At 29.2% G+C, this 20,246-nt stretch overlaps 1 protein-coding gene across 8 annotated transcripts in view; it reads right to left on the reverse strand.

Moving 5' to 3' along the window:
• The window catches only part of LOC145280106 (TBC1 domain family member 2B-like), a 414,275-nt gene that overhangs the window by 232,290 nt on the left and 161,739 nt on the right, over positions 1-20,246 (reverse strand). The gene's annotated exons all lie outside the window — the stretch shown is intronic.

Here is a 20,246-nt window from a genome sequence, read left to right on the forward strand (position 1 = left end):
AAACAATCTCATTTATAAACTCACTATGTCTATCTGTCTCCTTTTTTTCAAACTGTATCTCTTGAGGCGTAAGACAGCACAAATGACTGTTTTTGGGGGAACGTCTTTTTATGGTTTTTTATAGTTGCTGAAGGTAAAAAATTGAAAGAAATGAGAACTTGGCAAGCATAAGTCGACTTAACTGCTTTTCTACGCATGCACAAATATATACATTTGTATGTTAATAGTTTATTTTTAACTATTTCTTATTGAATTGACAATGGCTGATTCTGTAACGTCTCAAGCATTATAAATTTTGGTTTCAGTTTCAATTCTAGCTGATGGCACCCAAGTTATTTTTTTTTTATTTTATGAAATAATCTATAGAAAATGGACTCTATAATGATAAATACGAAATCTACATAAATTAAAATATCATATTTAAGCGTATTTTACAACCAGGCAATGTCTATCTTTTGGCAATATTTATTTTTTATGGATATATAGAAAAACATTATTTTACTTGAAGTTGTAAATAAAAATGGGCATAAAATCAATATTATCCATTTTTATTTACAACTTTAAGTAAAATAATGTAGCTGGAAATCTTGTGAAGTAGGCCCTTATGCCATACCTTATCGAAGGCCTTTGATATGTCAAGAGCAATTGCCCTGGAAAGGAAACCTTTGTCAAGAGATTCACTAATCCTGTGTGATATAACCGTTAGCACATCTGCAGTAGATCTTGCAGAGCGGAAACCATATTGCATGTCACTAAGAAGTGATGCAAGCTCATACCGCATCAGTGCTTGCATTCTCCATAAACTGCCAGATTGTTTGTGAAAAGCTGTAGCACACGCTTCCAGATCCTACTTCTAGCTGAGAAGCAATATTCTCAAATTGATAAAAAGGAATATGTGTTGTCAAAAAGTTCCACAGATACCTACATGGAAGATGATTCATACTACAAATAGACCATGAACACCTGATAACAATCTTTAGGTCCAAGAAAGGTCTGCTAGTCTATACTGCAAATGGATTGCTTCATTGAGGAACGATTCTCTTAAACTACAACTTCAAGATTGAGTTCCTAACATCTAAAAATATTTGCCATGCAAACAGCTTATCGCGACTTATTGAATTAATAAATAACACATAAACATGACTGACAATCATATTAAAAAGAAACAACAGCAATGAGCAGCGCAAAATCAATACTGAGAATCGTTTTGTCCGTGTTTGGAAATAATATTCTGTTAATCAAAGAACAACTGCTTTTAACCTTAAGGTGTTTATCCAATTGCTGGTTTCTGCCGATTCCATCATTCTGCTAAAGTATGGAATGAACAGAAGTAATCATTATTTTGTATTTTCAGTCAAAGAAATATGTATGGAATTAAAGTAAGTGAGTGGAATAATTAGCCGGTGTCTTGTAGATAAGTATGACTATGAATAACAAAAGTGATTTCGAAATTTGTGGGAGGAGTAAAAGTAAAGAGGACAAATATATGCTACTATCTATGTGGGATTATGTGGTTGAGAGAGTAAGGCAAGGAGGGTAAAAAAAATATATATTTTTAGAAGGGAGACGAAATGTGTGTATTTTAGGAAGAGAAGACACTGCAGTATTAACTTTGAATGGTGAGTGCGAAATATTTGCATAGGAATTTGGTTTCCAATAGTTCGATAGTTAAAGGGGAAAAATGTCATTTTATTATGTATAGAGATATTTCTCTGAACACTTTTTTCCATTTAATTTACATAATTTATTTGTCAACAATGTAAATTAGATACCAAGATAATACTTCAATATCATCACATTCCAGCTGACGGTCTTTGGATCTCTCCATTAGTGTTTATTCTGGGTTAGTTAATTCATCATTTTTACACTTTTGCTTTCATAAGATTTTTTTGCCTCGTTTTCCACATTATTAATGCGGATAGAATGAAAAAAAATCATTAAATATTTTCTGGTAGAAACAGTTGTGTTTTTTTTTTATATATATATCAATAGATTTTTGTTTCAGTACACTATGGAGTAAATTTTATCACACACACAGGATGAGTTGTGATAAAACCACTAAAACCCGGATGTTTTTCTGACTAATTGCTCTTGAGCATATTATTGTCCTCCAAAGCACAAAAGCTGTTTTATAGTACTTATATCTAATCCAATATACGCTTTCACTTTCTGAGGACATAATTGGCCGGCTCTTAAATTTCTCTTGCATAAAGTTAGGTATAAACCAGGGGCATTCCAAAAGTAATACCTTTTTTAATTAAAGCTGTATAATTTTAGAGGAGTTTCCGGTGGGTAGCTAATTTGTATAAGTCCTGACACGAAAAAATGGATTTTTCATTGGGTAGTTAGCTGTATAAGTCCTGAACTGTAAAAATTTTCAAACAAAGAGCAAGATTTTTTTTCATATGGACATTTTCACTTTTTTATATATATATATATATATATATTGTCCAATGTGTGCTAACTCACATGTAAAATTAGGAAATCTATATATATATAACTACTTCATTTACTCACATAAAATTAATATACGAAGGTATAGATTTATGCGTAAACTTTAAGTATTTACTTCAAAAGTGCTCAATACGTAGGTAGAGCTAGTTAGTAATTTGTAAAATATATATGGCGATTAAGCTACACTGAATATTCAGCGTTTCATCCCCTATAGGATTCGTCAGGCTTATATATATATATATATATATATATATATATATATATATATATATGAGAGAGAGACACACACAGACAGACATGGAGAGAAATAGAGAGAGATAAAGCGGCGAACATTACAATTTTCAAAGTTTACAATTTTCATACTAACTCGCAATTGTATACTTTTATTTTGTTGGTTATTTTCCTTCAAAGAAAAAAAAAAGCATAATTTTTTTACACTTTTCTGAAAGAAATCCGAGATATTTGGCAACGTTGTAAGATCTCGACAACGAAGCAAAAAATTGCCCGTATCACCTTGAATCAAAAATAATTAAATAATAAAAATAAAAAAATGTCCTGCATTGTGTTATTTGGTTTCTTTACTGCTTTTCAAAATTCTCATTATACCGATGCTTCTATTGTAGAAAAACTGACATATGTCTCTTCCTTCATTTTACATCGATCAAAGTTCTCAAAAATTCAAGAGGCCTCATCCTAGATCTCTATATGAGATACATAGATATTTACATATTGCATTAAGGTTCTCATTTACATCTCAAATGTTGAGTTAGGAAAGAAGTAAATATTAATTTTCTTCTTCACATTTGACCAGTTTAAAATATTATAGTATATCTTTCTTGTTGTCTCTTGGTCTTACTGGATGCCAGGATAAGAATACATCTAGCCTGGTGGAGTATCCAGCTTCGTGCTGTTACTATAGAAAACATCACTTGGATAAGGTGTACCGTTCTTGATGTAAGTCATATCATATTTATTAAAGGTTTACTTGTAGGGAAAAGTATCCTTATACCAGATTGTCCTGACAAACCCTTCTATAGAGAGACTTTAGATACTCATAGATAATGTCTAGTAGGCATTAGAGTTTTCTCTTAATAAAGGAGACCACTTATCAAGGCCTGGAGTCCACACGAGGATAAGGCTTAATGAGTGTACGGTAGTCAATAGGACAATATTGTAGTAATCGTTAGTAGTGGAAATTTGGTAAATTGGATGACTTAATGGGATGACTTAATCAAGAACTGGTTCGCGTTGAACATGAAGACGACCATATTGTAGTCAGCTGGAAAGCAGGGACATGGAAGAGACTTCCACAGGCGGACAATTCTTAGAAAAAAGCTTTGTTCATGGAGTCTACATTTAGGTTTAGGTACAGATAAAACTAGGGGGAAAGTATTAAGAGTGGTTTCAACTAGACAAGTGTTTTTTGTGAAAGTTTGGCAAGGGGGAACCATAGATTGGAGCTCAGATGAGCACTTGCCATGAAAATAACGATAAAGCAGAGACAGGCTTGCAACATCTTTTCTATGGGAAAGAGGATGCGAGAAAGAAAAAAGGGCATCTCCTTCTAGGCTGTGAAGTCTATTGTGAACTTTATCAAGGCAGAGTAAGATTTTTGATCTTTCTCTTTATTTATTTCTCTTGTGTGTGTGTGTGTGTGTGTGTGTGTGTGTGTGTGTGTGTGTGTGTGTGTGTGTGTGTGTGTGTGTGTGTGTGTGTGTGTGTTTTGTTAATGTGACTATTTTAAGTTTGGAGTTTTAGTCGAAGACACAAGATTGTCAGCAGGCAATTTTACTGAAATAAATGTAATTCTCTTGGTTATTTCTGAAATTAAAAGCCTATGAAGAGAACTTGTAACAGATTTAATCAGGAAAGAACAGTATTGTAAAGGAATTATTGAAAATACCAGAGCAAGAAATATAACTTTCATGATTGGAGTGATGTCGGAATAAGCAATAGAAATAATAGAGAAGATCAATACACGTTTTCCATTGATTAGTCAAGAAACTTTCCATAAAGTATGGCACAAAGAATTTCTTGGAACATCAGAAAAGCCTGAAAGGATTTTATGAAGATAAACTGCAATTTATTTCGGGGTAAAAATAGCTGGTAAAGCCAACGTAATTGAATGAGGATATTAAAATAGAAAATAACATGTGCAAGTGTTGAATAGCTGCTCTTTGCATAGAAAAATGGAAGAATAAGGATTCTCAAAATCCATCACTGTATAATAAAGACCAACGTGTATTTATCATTATCTATATATTAATATAATAGTACCTTTAACATATGCACGTATGTCACAGTTTCAAAATTATAAATTATTTGACCAGGAGATCCTATTTATTAAAAAAGAGGATAGAAGGTGATAACATACTACGAACATTAAATTATCGTATCCATATATTAATTTAATGTTCATAGCATGGTATCACCTTCTATCCTCCTGATCACTGAAAACGCAATGTAAAAAAAAAAATTTTTTAATTAAAATAAAAAAAATGATGTTGCGCTTTTGGTCGTACGTGAAATTAAAATATACTTTCGTGGTCTTATGGTATAATGATATCATCAGGTTTCCGTTCGCACCGGGTGTCCATACAATGGAAATATGTCACAGACACCTATAATGACATTGTAGATAAACCTTAATAACCAGATATATTCTGACACTAAATCAACCAGATTACTTAGATAAATACTTTTATAGTTTTAACAAAAGGGGTTACAATAATATTGCGGGGTATCCATTCACGTTGAACGTCTACAAAATGCCCAGTGGCAATATATTACATATAAAAAGTGTTGCTTTGGAATTTCCACAGGTCCTGCTAGTACGAATAATTTTATGAACGTCCATCTCGTCATGTAAAGGTTAACGGGTAAAACATGTGCCTTTCTCTAGCCTCCCCTCAGACGAAACTATTTCAAATGGTAAAACAAGAAAGACAGACAACGACCTCATACTGATCCCACTGCCTAAGCTGAATTTAAAAAGAAATTCTCCATTCTATAATAAAAGTCAATGGTTGGCATATTTTTTTAGGTCATCGGAAACGATAATGTCTAGATGAAAAATTATAAAGATGCCAGTTTTCAACTTCTCCATGGTCAATCCTGGAAAAGCCTGGCACAAGTAAGTGAAGCAGTCACCATCCTTGTTCAGAGCCTTGATGATGAGCTGAGTTTGATGTGCAGCATTGGGGAGAGTATTCTGTCTCTGTCCATCAGAGAGGGATGGGTTCCTTTCTTTGTAAGGAACCCATCCCCCATCACACAGGCCAGTCATTCTTTGTGTAATGCTGAGCACTAAATTTTGGAAGATTTCTAGGTTTTATGACTTCAAACTGATCCCTTTTCCGCATAAACACCCAGAACTATCAGACCTGAATATTTCTTGTCATTAAAATAATCATTTCCAATCAAATTATGGCATTTTACCCTCACCAATTTCTTCTAAAATACTCCACACATGCATACATGTGAACAAAAACGTAAAAAACAACATGTAGCCATAGCTCAAAAATTTGACCTGATTAAGCAAAACCAATGTGATTTTTGGATTTAGCGCATCAGATTCGTCCTAAAAGATGCAGACAACAAATTTATTGCCGGCCAGTGATTCTCATCTCAAAAATTCAGAAACAAATCAAATTTTGTTCATATTCCATTCATTATTTTCAATCCTCTCATAATATTCTTTATGATTCAACTGACAATCCAGCAAATCTCATTAACTCTTATCCTCAAATTGCTTTTGGTTTGGATAAGTGGTGATTCATTAGTATAAAAAATGTATATTCTGCTTTTTAAGGGCAAATCTTGTATTGTTTTTTTTAATTTGATTTTTTTGCATCTAAAAAACATCACACACCATATAAGGACATAAAAGGACATATACATGTGTGTGCATGTATGAAATATCTAAAAGGAGAATCACATAAAAAGTAGGCAGTGAAAAGGAAGCGATTACAAAGTAACTATAGACCAAGAATTTACCTACATTTATTACATTTCAAAGATTTTCACAGCATAATTTAATGACCTACAATTCCGTTAAGAGCAACAAACATTAGACATGATACGAGTAAAAAAGTAACAGAACGGATTTTCCAGAAAAATTCCGGTTCCCCCCCCCCCCAAAGGGTACCTTTCGGGTTAAAATGGCTAAAATCAACACTTCTGTGCTTATTAAAAAAAAATTCATGCCTTGAAGAGAAAGAGAAATGATGCAAAAAGCACCATGTAAAAATGCATTGCTCCTTTACTTCTATATGTTTGCCTAATTAGTCCGTGGAACTTTGACAAAACAAATTATATGCGTACTGAATTGTTATAAGCTTACATGAAAACGTTACTCCCTAAAAAGAATGAGGATTGTCTCTTAAAATGTGAGCATGTTGGGTGGAAGACTTTACTACTTTTGACAGCACCCCTGTCGACATAAGATATTAGAGAGAGAATGCTATTGAAGTGCAGGTGTACACAAACACATGTCACAGATTTTGTATCATAGAATTATGATACAAAATAGTATAACAGTGGCTTTGTTGATTTAAGGACAGATTAAGTTTAGTCCTAGGAGATCTCTAAGAAAGGATATTGCTAATCGCCTACAGAACAATATCACGAAGGCTGCTCAGGCATATTTTGTAAGGCATAGTGTGCCTATCCTATGTAATCTAAAAAGAAAAAAAATAGAAATTTACAGCACTCCCACAACAGTCACACAGCTTCTTCAATTTCGCGTGTTCCTTTTGTTGCCAAACACTCAACTGTCTGTTCTCTCCAATTCGTTCTTTTAATAACCACTATTCCCCTCATATGCAAATTATTGCCACATGTATATAAAGAACCCATCTACAAAATTATGTTTTTTCTGTTTTTCTTTTCCAGTCAGTCAACAGGTCAAACTGTCGCTTGCATGAGTAATACCTTCTATTACATCCTAGTGTGTTGCATTTTCATAACCACACTTGACCTTGTGTCTAACCTGGCAAAGAAGTAAAAAAATTAAGTCACAAACTCCTAATACATAGAGGAGATATGAAAAAAGCAAACTTACCAAGATATGTAGGACCACATGTTACATTGAAGAAGAAGTATAATCTATGAGTTTGGCAAACATGTTGCCATCTTGATGGCGAGCCCTAAAAAAGGGTAAAGAGGAAATGACTTGTGAGTCATGTCTTTTATATTGGTGATCACGTGGCTAAATCCTCATCACATGATTTGGGACTCCACATATTTGGGAAAAAAAAGCAACCCTAAAAATACTAATAACAAGTTCAAGCATGCATGGTTCCTCATGAGTGCACAGTGAACAAGTCATAAAAAAACGACTATGTTCAGCATTTGCCCCCCCTCCCCGCCTCCATTTTGCCCCAAAAGTCCAAAAGTCAAATCCTGGTGAAAATGAACAAATAGTGCAGTTTTAGGCCTTAACATATGTAAATTTGAGTTCTGCACCAAAAAATGAAATGTCCATCATTTACCCCCCCCATTTAGTCCAAAAAGTCTCTAAGGCACATTTAAATTTGAGTTCAGCACCATGCAAAACTGCTAAATTAGATATATACAGAAAATTTTGGACAAATATGGTAAAATAGTCCCAAAAATAGAGTGATTTTATCAGTCCTAAAAGAGCCCCTAGGGCACACCCAAGAGTTATCGCGAAGTATAGACAAACAAAATTATATAGAAATCAGTTAGTTACAACTTTTCAAAAGGTTTTATAAAAATCCAAGGCATCATATTTTTTTTTTTTAATAAGCACAAAAGTGTAAATTTTAGCCATTTTAACCCGAAAGGCACCCCGGGCGAGGGGGTGGGAGCAACCGTAGTTTTCCTGGAAAATCCATTCTGTTACTTTTTTACTCATATCATGTGTAATGTTTGTGCAAAATTTCAAAAATTTCCAAAGTGTAGTTATTGAGAAAAGTGCAGACAGACGAACGGACAAGGGTGAATTTACAGGTCCACCCTCCTTTTGTCGGGGGAACAAAAATTGAAATAATAATAGCACTAATACTAATAGTATCAGTAGGACGTGTGATTTTAGCATAAAATGCTTTGAAATTTTATGTCCAAGAAAATCATTAATTTGTGTGAATGTTTCATATGATACGACTGCTAAATCGGAGGTAGATCAGAAAAACTTCTAATAACAGTCAAAACTATGTGTTTCAAAGGCCGCTATGAGAAACGGAATATGCACGAAAGAGTGCGCAACATTACTGCCAAGTCATATCATCAGAAAACAGAAAATATTGATCATTTTTTTTCTCGTTTGAATAAAGAAAACAGCAGTTTGATCATCGATATGGAAATGGGCACAGACATTGCTATTTTAAGAAGATATCGACTAAGGAATTCCACCATGATCCAACTGCACTTGCCAATCTTGTTCATGGCACTCTTCATCTGATCACAGCTGCGGTGGTTTATAGCAAGGCAAACTGGCCTGATATCATCTCATTGAAAGCGTGGCAGTTAACCCACTAGCACCCTACTGCATCCCATCTAACTGGAAAAACAGTATTATATCATATCGATCTGGAAAAGGAAAAGCAGTCTGGCTAATTGCTGCAACTACCGGTTGATTAAACAGAATTCTCCCTTGATGTAAATCTTTGAAAGAATCAGCAATGCAAGAAATCATCTGCTGACATATGGATTTGTGGGATTAGGTTGATGCAAAAATAATGTTTTTGACGTTCAACTATATATATATATATATATAAACGACATTATTTTTGCATCAACCTAATACATACCATACACGCAGTCCAACTGATAGGAAATTTGGTAAAAACTAGATTCTTTTATATACGGCTTTTCTTGATCTGGAAAAAGCCTTCAACAGTCATCCAGAATGCTCTACTTGTGCATAACATCCCATCAGAAATGGTTAACTTGACCAAAATGATCTTTAATGAACACAAAAATACCAAAAGTTTTTCAACAAACACAAACGATTAGCACATTTCATGCATTTCTTTTATATCATCATGGATGATTCTGTATGCATTAGAGATGGAATGATTCCAATATTTTTCCTGATTCTGACACAATTACCAATTCGGTTCTAAATTTCTGATTCTGATTTTTTTTTTAATGGAAATCGCTCCAGACAAGGCATAAAGCCCCTTGAAGTAAGAAGCTAAAAAAAACCAAAAAACTTTGAAGTAAAAAAAATAACCAACGATAAATGTTAGATGGATGGATTCCAAACCAGAAAACAGCAATTCTTCCCTTTTGACAGAAACATTATTCATGGAATGTGAGGACTAATGGACAATATAAGGGAAGCGAGAAATCTCTAAAAATTTAGCTATAAAGTTGTTGTTTTATTTTTGGAGTACTGTAAAAACTCGTATATTATAGACATATATTTTCACAGATGTAAAAATAATATAGACATATATTTTCACAGATGTAAAAACAATATATGCATATATTTTCACAGATGTAAAAATAATATAGACATATATTTTCACAGATGTAAAAATAATATAGACATATATTTTCACAGATGTAAAAATAATATATGCATATATTTTCACAGATGTAAAAACAATATATGCATATATTTTCACAGATGTAAAAATAATATAGACATATATTTTCACAGATGTAAAAATAATATAGACATATATTTTCACAGATGTAAAAATAATATAGACATATATTTTCACAGATGTAAAAATAATATAGACATATATTTTCACAGATGTAAAAATAATATAGACATATATTTTCACAGATGTAAAAATAATATAGACATATATTTTCACAGATGTAAAAATAATATAGACATATATTTTCACAGATGTAAAAATAATATAGACATATATTTTCACAGATGTAAAAATAATATATGCATATATTTTCACAGATGTAAAAACAATATATGCATATATTTTCACAGATGTAAAAATAATATAGACATATATTTTCACAGATGTAAAAATAATATAGACATATATTTTCACAGATGTAAAAATAATATAGACATATATTTTCACAGATGTAAAAATAATATAGGCATATATTTTCACAGATGTAAAAATTATATAGGCATATATTTTCACAGATGTAAAAATAATATAGACATATATTTTCACAGATGTAAAAATAATATAGACATATATTTTCACAGATGTAAAAATAATATAGACATATATTTTCACAGATGTAAAAACAATATATGCATATATTTTCACAGATGTAAAAATAATATAGACATATATTTTCACAGATGTAAAAATAATATAGGCATATATTTTCACAGATGTAAAAATAATATAGACATATATTTTCACAGATGTAAAAATAATATAGGCATATATTTTCACAGATGTAAAAATAATATAGACATATATTTTCACAGATGGTTAGAGGGTATGGAGGAGTGAAGGTTAGTTTCACTTAATGCTAAGATATCCGGGGTGTTTACAAGGAGAAATGACTCAACATCATCTAAGTTAGTTCTAAGCCCGCGGATATTAGTAAATGCAAGCCTCAAGGGAGGAGGCAGGTTGGTTTTCTTTGAGTTTGGTCCTGGTTTAAACGTAACTTTTGCTTGAGCTGTCATTTCATTTTATTTTATTTTATTTGCCAGTCGGTTTGCCTCAAACTCCACACTGAACTCGGTACACCACTCACTCCCTGATTTTCCTCTGCGAACAGACGCCACACTTGACGACTTGAAAATCACCCCTTCTCAGGTACATGCTATTATAAAAAACCTAGACACCTCTAAAGCATGTGGACCAGATCTCATCCCGGCTGTGCTATTAAAAAAATGCTCTGCCGAGGTTGCTCCAGTTCTGTCCAAACTTTACAATAAATGCCTTAACGAATCTTGTTTTCCCGACTGCTGGAAAACCGCCTCTGTGGTACCAGTCTTCAAGAATTCTGGTGAAAGAACTGACCCACTAAATTATCGCCCCATTAGCCTCCTCCCGCTTTTCGCCAAAATATTTGAGTCCTTAGTTAATCAAGCCCTAGTCCAGCATCCAACAGCTGCTAAACTCTTGACTGACAAACAATATGGATTCAGGCAAGCCCGTTCAACAGCAGATATCTTAACTGTAGTTTCTGAACGTATATACCGTTCATTGGATAAAACAGGGGAGGGTAGAGCGGTGGCCCTTGATATATCTAAGGCTTTTGACAGGGTATGGCACGATGGTCTTCTAAGGAAAATTAGATCATATGGAATCACTGGAAGAATTCATAACGTAATTAAATCCTTCTTAAGTAATAGAAAAATCAAAGTTGTCCTCGACGGACGTACATCCAAACAATATGACATAAATGCGGGAGTGCCTCAGGGGTCTATCCTTGGACCTCTATTGTTCCTGATATTCATAAACGACCTCCCTGATAATATTGTTTCGGAGATGGGTATATTTGCCGATGACACCACTCTCTATAACAGATATGAGGGGAAAACAAATGAACACATATCCAAGAAAATGGCAGAAACACTAGAGGATGACCTCCAATCCGTAGTGGAATGGGGACAAAAATGGTTGGTCTCATTCAATGCTGCTAAGACTAAGCTTGTTTCCTTCAATAACTACAAGAAACCTTCTCTCCCACCAATAGCAATGGCCAAGAACACATTGCCTGAAAGTACTTCTTTTAAACTCCTCGGCCTAACGTTTACAGGGAATATGAACTGGAATAGATACATTGAGAGCATTGCCAAGGCTGCTGCAAGGAAGGTTGGCTCCCTCTACCGTGCTAGAAAACTACTTACGCCTGCCAGTATCCTATACCTCTATAAGGCAACCATTCGCCCATGTATGGAGTACTGTTGTCACATCTGGGCTGGGGGCATCTGCTGCTTGTCTCTCGCTCCTGGACAGGGTTCAAAAAAGAGTCGCAAACCTGATAGGTCCTGAACTGTCATCTGGGCTTCAACCTCTATCCCATCGACGAGATGTTGCATCCCTCTGCCTGTTCTACAAATACTTTAATGGTGAATGCTCTGACGAACTGCAAACACTTGTACCTCCCCGACGTAACTACCCCCGGCAAACCCGACAAGCTATTAAGTCTCATCCCTTTACAGTGGAGATCCCTAGGTGCAAGAAAGCCTTTTACTCCAATAGTTTCTTCCCCAGAACTGCGGGTCTTTGGAACTCCCTTCCGGGATTCTGCTTTCCCAACTGCAATGATATGCAGAAGTTCAAGTGTAATGTTAACAAACATCTTTCTACTCTTCTCCCTTCATAATGACCCCGCTAATTAATTCCCTAATAGTAGCCCCCTGCTTCAAAGTGGCACTGTGCCTTGTTTGGGGTGAAAATTGAATTAAAAAAAAAAAAAAAAAAAAAAAAAGATGTAAAAATAATATAGACATATATTTTCACAGATGTAAAAATAATATAGACATATATTTTCACAGATGTAAAAATAATATAGGCATATATTTTCACAGATGTAAAAATAATATAGGAATATATTTTCACAGATGTAAAAATAATATAGGAATATATTTTCACAGATGTAAAAATAATATAGACATATATTTTCACAGATGTAAAAACAATATATGCATATATTTTCACAGATGTAAAAAATACTCTGATGGAGAGGTGATCTAGAGATTTTAGATATTATTAGTAGTTTAAAATCAATAAATATTTATCATTTTATCAGTTTAAAATCAGTAAATATTTATCATTAGTTTAAAATAAATAAACATTTGTCATTTCAGAAGTAGTTTAAAATCAATAAATATTTGTGATTTTAGAATTGATTTAAAATCAATAACTATTTGTCATGTTAGAATTGGTATAAAAAATCAATAAAAATTTGTCATTTTATGATTAGTTTAAAATGAATAAATATTTATCATTTTATAATTAGTTTAAAAATCAATAAATATTTATCATTTTATAATTAGTTAAAAATCAATAAACATTTATCATTTTATAATTAGTTAAAAATCAATAAACATTTATCATTTTATAATTAGTTAAAAATCAATAAACATTTATCATTTTATAATTAGTTAAAAATCAATAAACATTTATCAGTTTATAATTAGTTAAAAATCAATAAATATTTATCATTTTATAATTAGTTTAAAATCAATACACATTTATCAGTTTATAATTAGTTAAAACCAATAAATATTTATCATTTTATAATTAGTTTAAAAGCAATAAACATTTATCAGTTTATAATTAGTTAAAAATCAATAAATATTTATCATTTTATAATTAGTTAAAAATCAATAAACATTTATCATTTTATAATTAGTTAAAAATCAATAAACATTTATCAGTTTATAATTAGTTAAAAATCAATAAACATTTATCATTTTATAATTAGTTAAAAATCAATAAACATTTATCAGTTTATAATTAGTTAAAAATCAATAAACATTTATCATTTTATAATTAGTTTAAAATCAATAAACATTTATCATTTTATCATTAATATCAGCAAAAATGGTTTTAAACAAAACAAACGCAAATAATCGTTTTTGGCATTAAAAAGAAAAAACAATTCATTTCTGATATCCTCAGAAGTTCTGATTTTTCCAATTTCTGATTCCGATTAATCGTAGCAACACTCGCATACAAACAACAACATTCCAACACTCGCATACAAACAACATCATTCTTGTTTCTGAAAATAAACTATCTGCAACGGCAAGTGCAATTCTAGATTGACTGGTTCACTTGAGACAATGATAAAGACGGACATTGGACTATCAATAGTGATGACTAGGATCTTCTCAAGAGAGTGGTTTTAAATATCTCAGTTCGATTATAAACAATGGCTGCAGTTTCGTCAGAAAAATTACTGCCCGAATCAATGCTGCATGGCTGAATTGGCATATTTCTCTTACTCTCGAATGTCTATTTCTGTCTGTAAATAGTAATAAACAAATGAAACGTTTTGTATGTTTTGTATGAATATAGTTTTAGTGATGAAATCGAACAGGAAGTGAGGCTGTAATAATAATTTGTTTATTAAAATATGATGTAAATAGATAAATATTTTTTTAATTAGAAAGACTAACTTTGTGTCAAAAGAAAATCTTGTTTTTATAAAATAAATAATACTTAAGACATATAATGTACATTCTGTGTTATTTAGTCAAAATCCAAAAAATTAAACATACATACATTATTTATATATATATATATATAATGTATACATATATATATATGTATAATCTATACATATATATATAATGTATACATATATATAATGTATACATATATATATATATAATGTATACATATATATATATATATAATGTATACATATATATATATATAATGTATACATATATATATATAATGTATACATATATATATATATATAATGTATACATATATATATAATGTATACATATATATATATATAATGTATACATATATATATATATATAATGTATACATATATATATATAATGTATACATATATATATATATAATGTATACATATATATATAGATATAATGTATGCATATATATATATAATGTATATATATATATATAATGTATACATATATATATATAATGTATACATATATATATAATGTATACATATATATATAATGTATACATATATATATAATGTATACATATACATATATATAATGTATACATATACATATATATAATGTATACATATAAATATATATAATGTATACATATACATATATATAATGTATACATATACATATATATATAATGTATACATATACATATATATAATGTATACATATACATATATATAATGTATACATATATATATAATGTATACATATATATATAATGTATACATATATATATAATGTATACATATATATATAATGTATACATATATATATAATGTATACATATATATATATATATAATGTATACATATATATATAATGTATACATATATATATAATGTATACATATATATATATAATGTATACATATATATATATATAATGTATACATATATATATATATAATGTATACATATATATATATATAATGTATACATATATATATATAATGTATACATATATATATATATATAATGTATACATATATATATATATATAATGTATACATATATATATATATAATGTATACATATATATATATATAATGTATACATATATATATATATAATGTATACATATATATATATATAATGTATACATATATATATATATAATGTATACATATATATATATATAATGTATACATATATATATAATGTATACATATATATATATAATGTATACATATATATATAATGTATACATATATATATAATGTATACATATATATATAATGTATACATATATATAATGTATACATATATATATATAATTTATACATATATATAATGTATACATATATATATATAATGCATAATGTATACATATATATATATATATATATATATATAATGTATACATATATAATGTATACATCTATATATATAATGTATATAATGCATATATATAATGTGTATATATAAATGTATATATATAATGTATATATATATATAAATATATATATATAAATATATATATATAAATGTATGTATATAAATGTATATATAATGTATATATATATAATGTATATATATGTATATATATATAATGTATATATATATATAATGATTGTTGAGCTGGATTAAATCCGACGATATGAAATAAAATGGAGGTGGAAGGACCTGGACACTCAACGTTTCGCCCGATTTATGCAGGCTTCCTCAAGAGGGATGGTCAATGACCATCCCTCTTGAAGAAGCCCGCATAAATCGGGCGAAACGTTGAGTATCCAGGTCCTTCCACCTCCATTTTATTTCATATATATAATGTGTATATATATATATATATATATAATGTATATATATATAATGTATATATATAATGTATATATATAATGTATAAGTATATATATAATGTGTATATATATATATATAATGTGTACATATATATATAATGTATATATATAATGTGTACATATATATATATAATGTATATATATAATGTGTACATATATATATATAATGTATATATATAATGTGTACATATATATATAATGTATATATATAATGTGTACATATATATAATGTATATTTATATATAATGTATATATATATAATGTATATATATAATGTATATATATATAATGTATATATATAATGTATATATATAATGTACATATATAATGTATATATATATAATGTATATATATAATGTATATATATATAATGTATATATATAATGTATATATATAATGTACATATATATATATATAATGTACATATATATATAATGTACATGTATATATATAATGTATATATATAATGTATATATATATAATGTATATATATATATAATGTATAATGTATATATATAATGTATATATATAATGTATATATATATATATATAATGTATATATATATAATGTATATATATATAATGTATATATATATAATGTATATATGTATATATATAATGTATGTATGTATATATATAATGTATGTATGTATGTATATATATAATGTATGTACATATATAATGTATGTATATATATATAATGTATGTATATATATATAATGTATGTATATATATATAATGTATGTATATATATAATGTATGTGTATATATATAAAATGTATGTATATATATATAAAATGTATGTATATATATTATGTATATATATATATGATGTATGTATATATATATAATGTATGTATATATATATAATGTATGTATATATATATATAATGTATGTATATATATATATAATGTATGTATATATATATATAATGTATGTATATATATAATGTATGTATATATATATATATAATGTATGTATATATATATATATATATAATGTATGTATATATATATGTATATATATAATGTATGCATATATATATGTATATATATAATGTATGTATATATATATATAATGTACGTATATATATATATATATATAATGTACGTATATATATATAATGTACGTATATATATACATAGAGATAGAGAGAAAAGATACATTGAGAATATTATGTTTAATTCTATCCAAAATGTTGATGGTTTTAAAAGAAGTATGTGTTACATATAATTTTTTGGAATGTACAGGGTGTTTTTTTTTTTGTTTTTTTACAGGCAGTTAACTTTAAATTGACAACTATTTTCTTTAATGTCAGAGTTCGCAACTATCGATTATTCTAAGTTCAGCTTGTTTTGGCAATTCATCATGACACCAGAACGGTAGTTGCAAATTGTGCAAATTTATTTGGAAAATTATTTTTAAAAATTTGATGCACGAATAATTGTTTGTGCTATTTAACCCCATTAGATTATTTTCTTGTGTGTGTGTGGGGGGGGGATATATAAAGTCCAATGCCGACGCTGATAAAACAAACACAATAGACCACTTGGATGACAATATTCAATGCAGTGAGTTTGTGAAAATGTGACTTTTAGATTACACGATCTACGTGCAGGGACATATGCCCAAAATTGTATTTAAATTATAAATACCAAAATTGTATTTAAATTATAAATACCAAAAATAAATCTTTGGAATAAACCATATAATTGTATAAAAAATATTTTCTGTGATTTATTTTAATTTAAAATTTGCTGCCTCTAAACAAAAATAAATAATAAACACCTTATATGTAATTTTAATAGTATTTTTTTTTTTTTTAATTTTCTTCCTTTGAAGATTGTAATGCTGGGTATGGGGCAGCCAAACCGGCTGCCAGAATTCCCCCGTTTTTTATTGAAACCAACCGAGAGCTCTTTTTAGTATCCTCGTTGTTCACTTAAATGCAATTGTCTGGATCTCTCTTGCACTTGGTTCACCAGGAATATATGTTAGGTAGGACTTCAGGTTCTATTTCAGAAGCCCTGTGACACGTATAATAACTGGTATGATTGATATCTCCTTAAGATTCCAGTAAGTGAGAATGTGTGTGAGGATACTTCTCAACCTATATACTCTACGAATGTTTGATATACAGAATTGAAATTTGATATATAAGGTATTCAGACATGAAGAAAATTTTTTAATCCGTGTTCATCTGGAAAAAAGCGGTTGCTAAGGGGTAAAAATTGGTACTTGCAAGTCATTGGATTTTTATTTGTTTCTCAACTGTTTCACGACTGCACATGCATGAATCGTTCACATTATGTTAAGTATAAGTAGGTTTAAAATATGTATTTTAAAGATTGTGTTAAGCTGGCCTAATAGTTATTGTACTTGACTCACTGTCTTGAGGTTTTAATTTCAATCTCAGCTTGAGTATTTTTTTTTTTTTTTACTTACAAGAGGTGAACCATTAGAAAAAACATAATACATCTAGAAAAAACATTGGGTACATCTAGTAATTTCTATATATTTATAAAAATTATGTGTTAACGTTGAAAACATTTTTTTTTTAATTTCTGCTTACCAAGCTGCAAACATATAAAAGTTTTTCATTATATATGAGTGATTAGCTGTCAATAAAGATAATAAAAATATTCTTTTCCATTGTTTGAACTCGCATTCATATAAAATAACGTTTCAATTGGTCAATTAAAAATTTAAAAAAATAAAGTAAATAAATCGGTATAGAAGAAGAAATGAAAAGAAAAAGAATATTTCATTATAGAAACAGAGTGAAGAATTTCCTTCCAATTTCATTTCAGATGGCACAAAGTATGTGTGTGTCTGTGTGTGCATTTCCCTACCAAATAACTGTCAATTTTCAGTCTACAGACTCAAGATTTGACATAAGGGGTATTGAGATTTGGGAAAATATTTTTAATCAGTTTTCGGCCAGAAATTTGGCTGTCAAGGGGTCAAAGTTCAACGATTTGACCTTTGAAAACTCTACCAAACTCCTCCACAACTTTTGGATCTAAACACTTGAAATTTTAGATGTAGATTACTTGGACATGGATCAAACTTTTTAATTTGATTTAACCACAAAAAAAAATATTATGGGGTCAAAATTAAAAAAAAAATTGACCTCTGCGGTCTCTACCAAATTACTCGGCCAATTTCTGGTCTAAACATTTGAAATTTTACATAAAAGGTATTCACAGATAGAGCAAGTTTTTTAATCAGTTTGGGTCGAAAATTTTACCTGCCAAGGAGTCAAAGTTCAAAAGATTTGACCTTTCGGTCTCTAGCAAACTACTCAGCCAATTTTGGATTTAAACATTTGAAATTTTACATCATGGATATTCAGACATGCGGCAAGCATTTTAAGTTTTAGGGGCGAAAATTTGGCTGACAAGAGGTCACAGTTGAAAGAATTGACCTTTGCAGATTCTACCAAATTCTTCTACCAATTTTTGGTCTAAACACTTGAAATTTTAGATGTAGATAACTTACACATGGGTCAAACTTTTTATTTTGATTTGAGACCAAAACAATACATATTAAGGGGCTAAAATTGGAGTCAAAGATTTTTAAAAATTACCTCTGTGGTCTCTATAAAATTACTCAGACAATTTTTGGTCTAAATATTTGAAGTTTTACATGAAGGGTATTCACACATCGGGCAAGTTATGAACAGTACATAGAGCTCAAACAAAGCCAGGCTGAACTGCTAGTGTATATATATATATATATATATATATATATATATATATATATTAAAGTTCAATTCACAAGTTTTGAAAACACACGTTCTTTTTTCTCCAAGAGTCTATGTTACAGATCTGTTTAGTTAGCAATCTTCAACAAACAGTAAAAATATGTTATCACTGTATTTTTTAATGTAGCAAATACTTCAG

The sequence above is a fragment of the Euprymna scolopes genome, chromosome 7 (genome assembly GCF_053919585.1).
Source record: "Euprymna scolopes isolate OS-2025 chromosome 7, ASM5391958v1, whole genome shotgun sequence".
NCBI lineage: Eukaryota > Metazoa > Mollusca > Cephalopoda > Sepiida > Sepiolidae > Euprymna > Euprymna scolopes.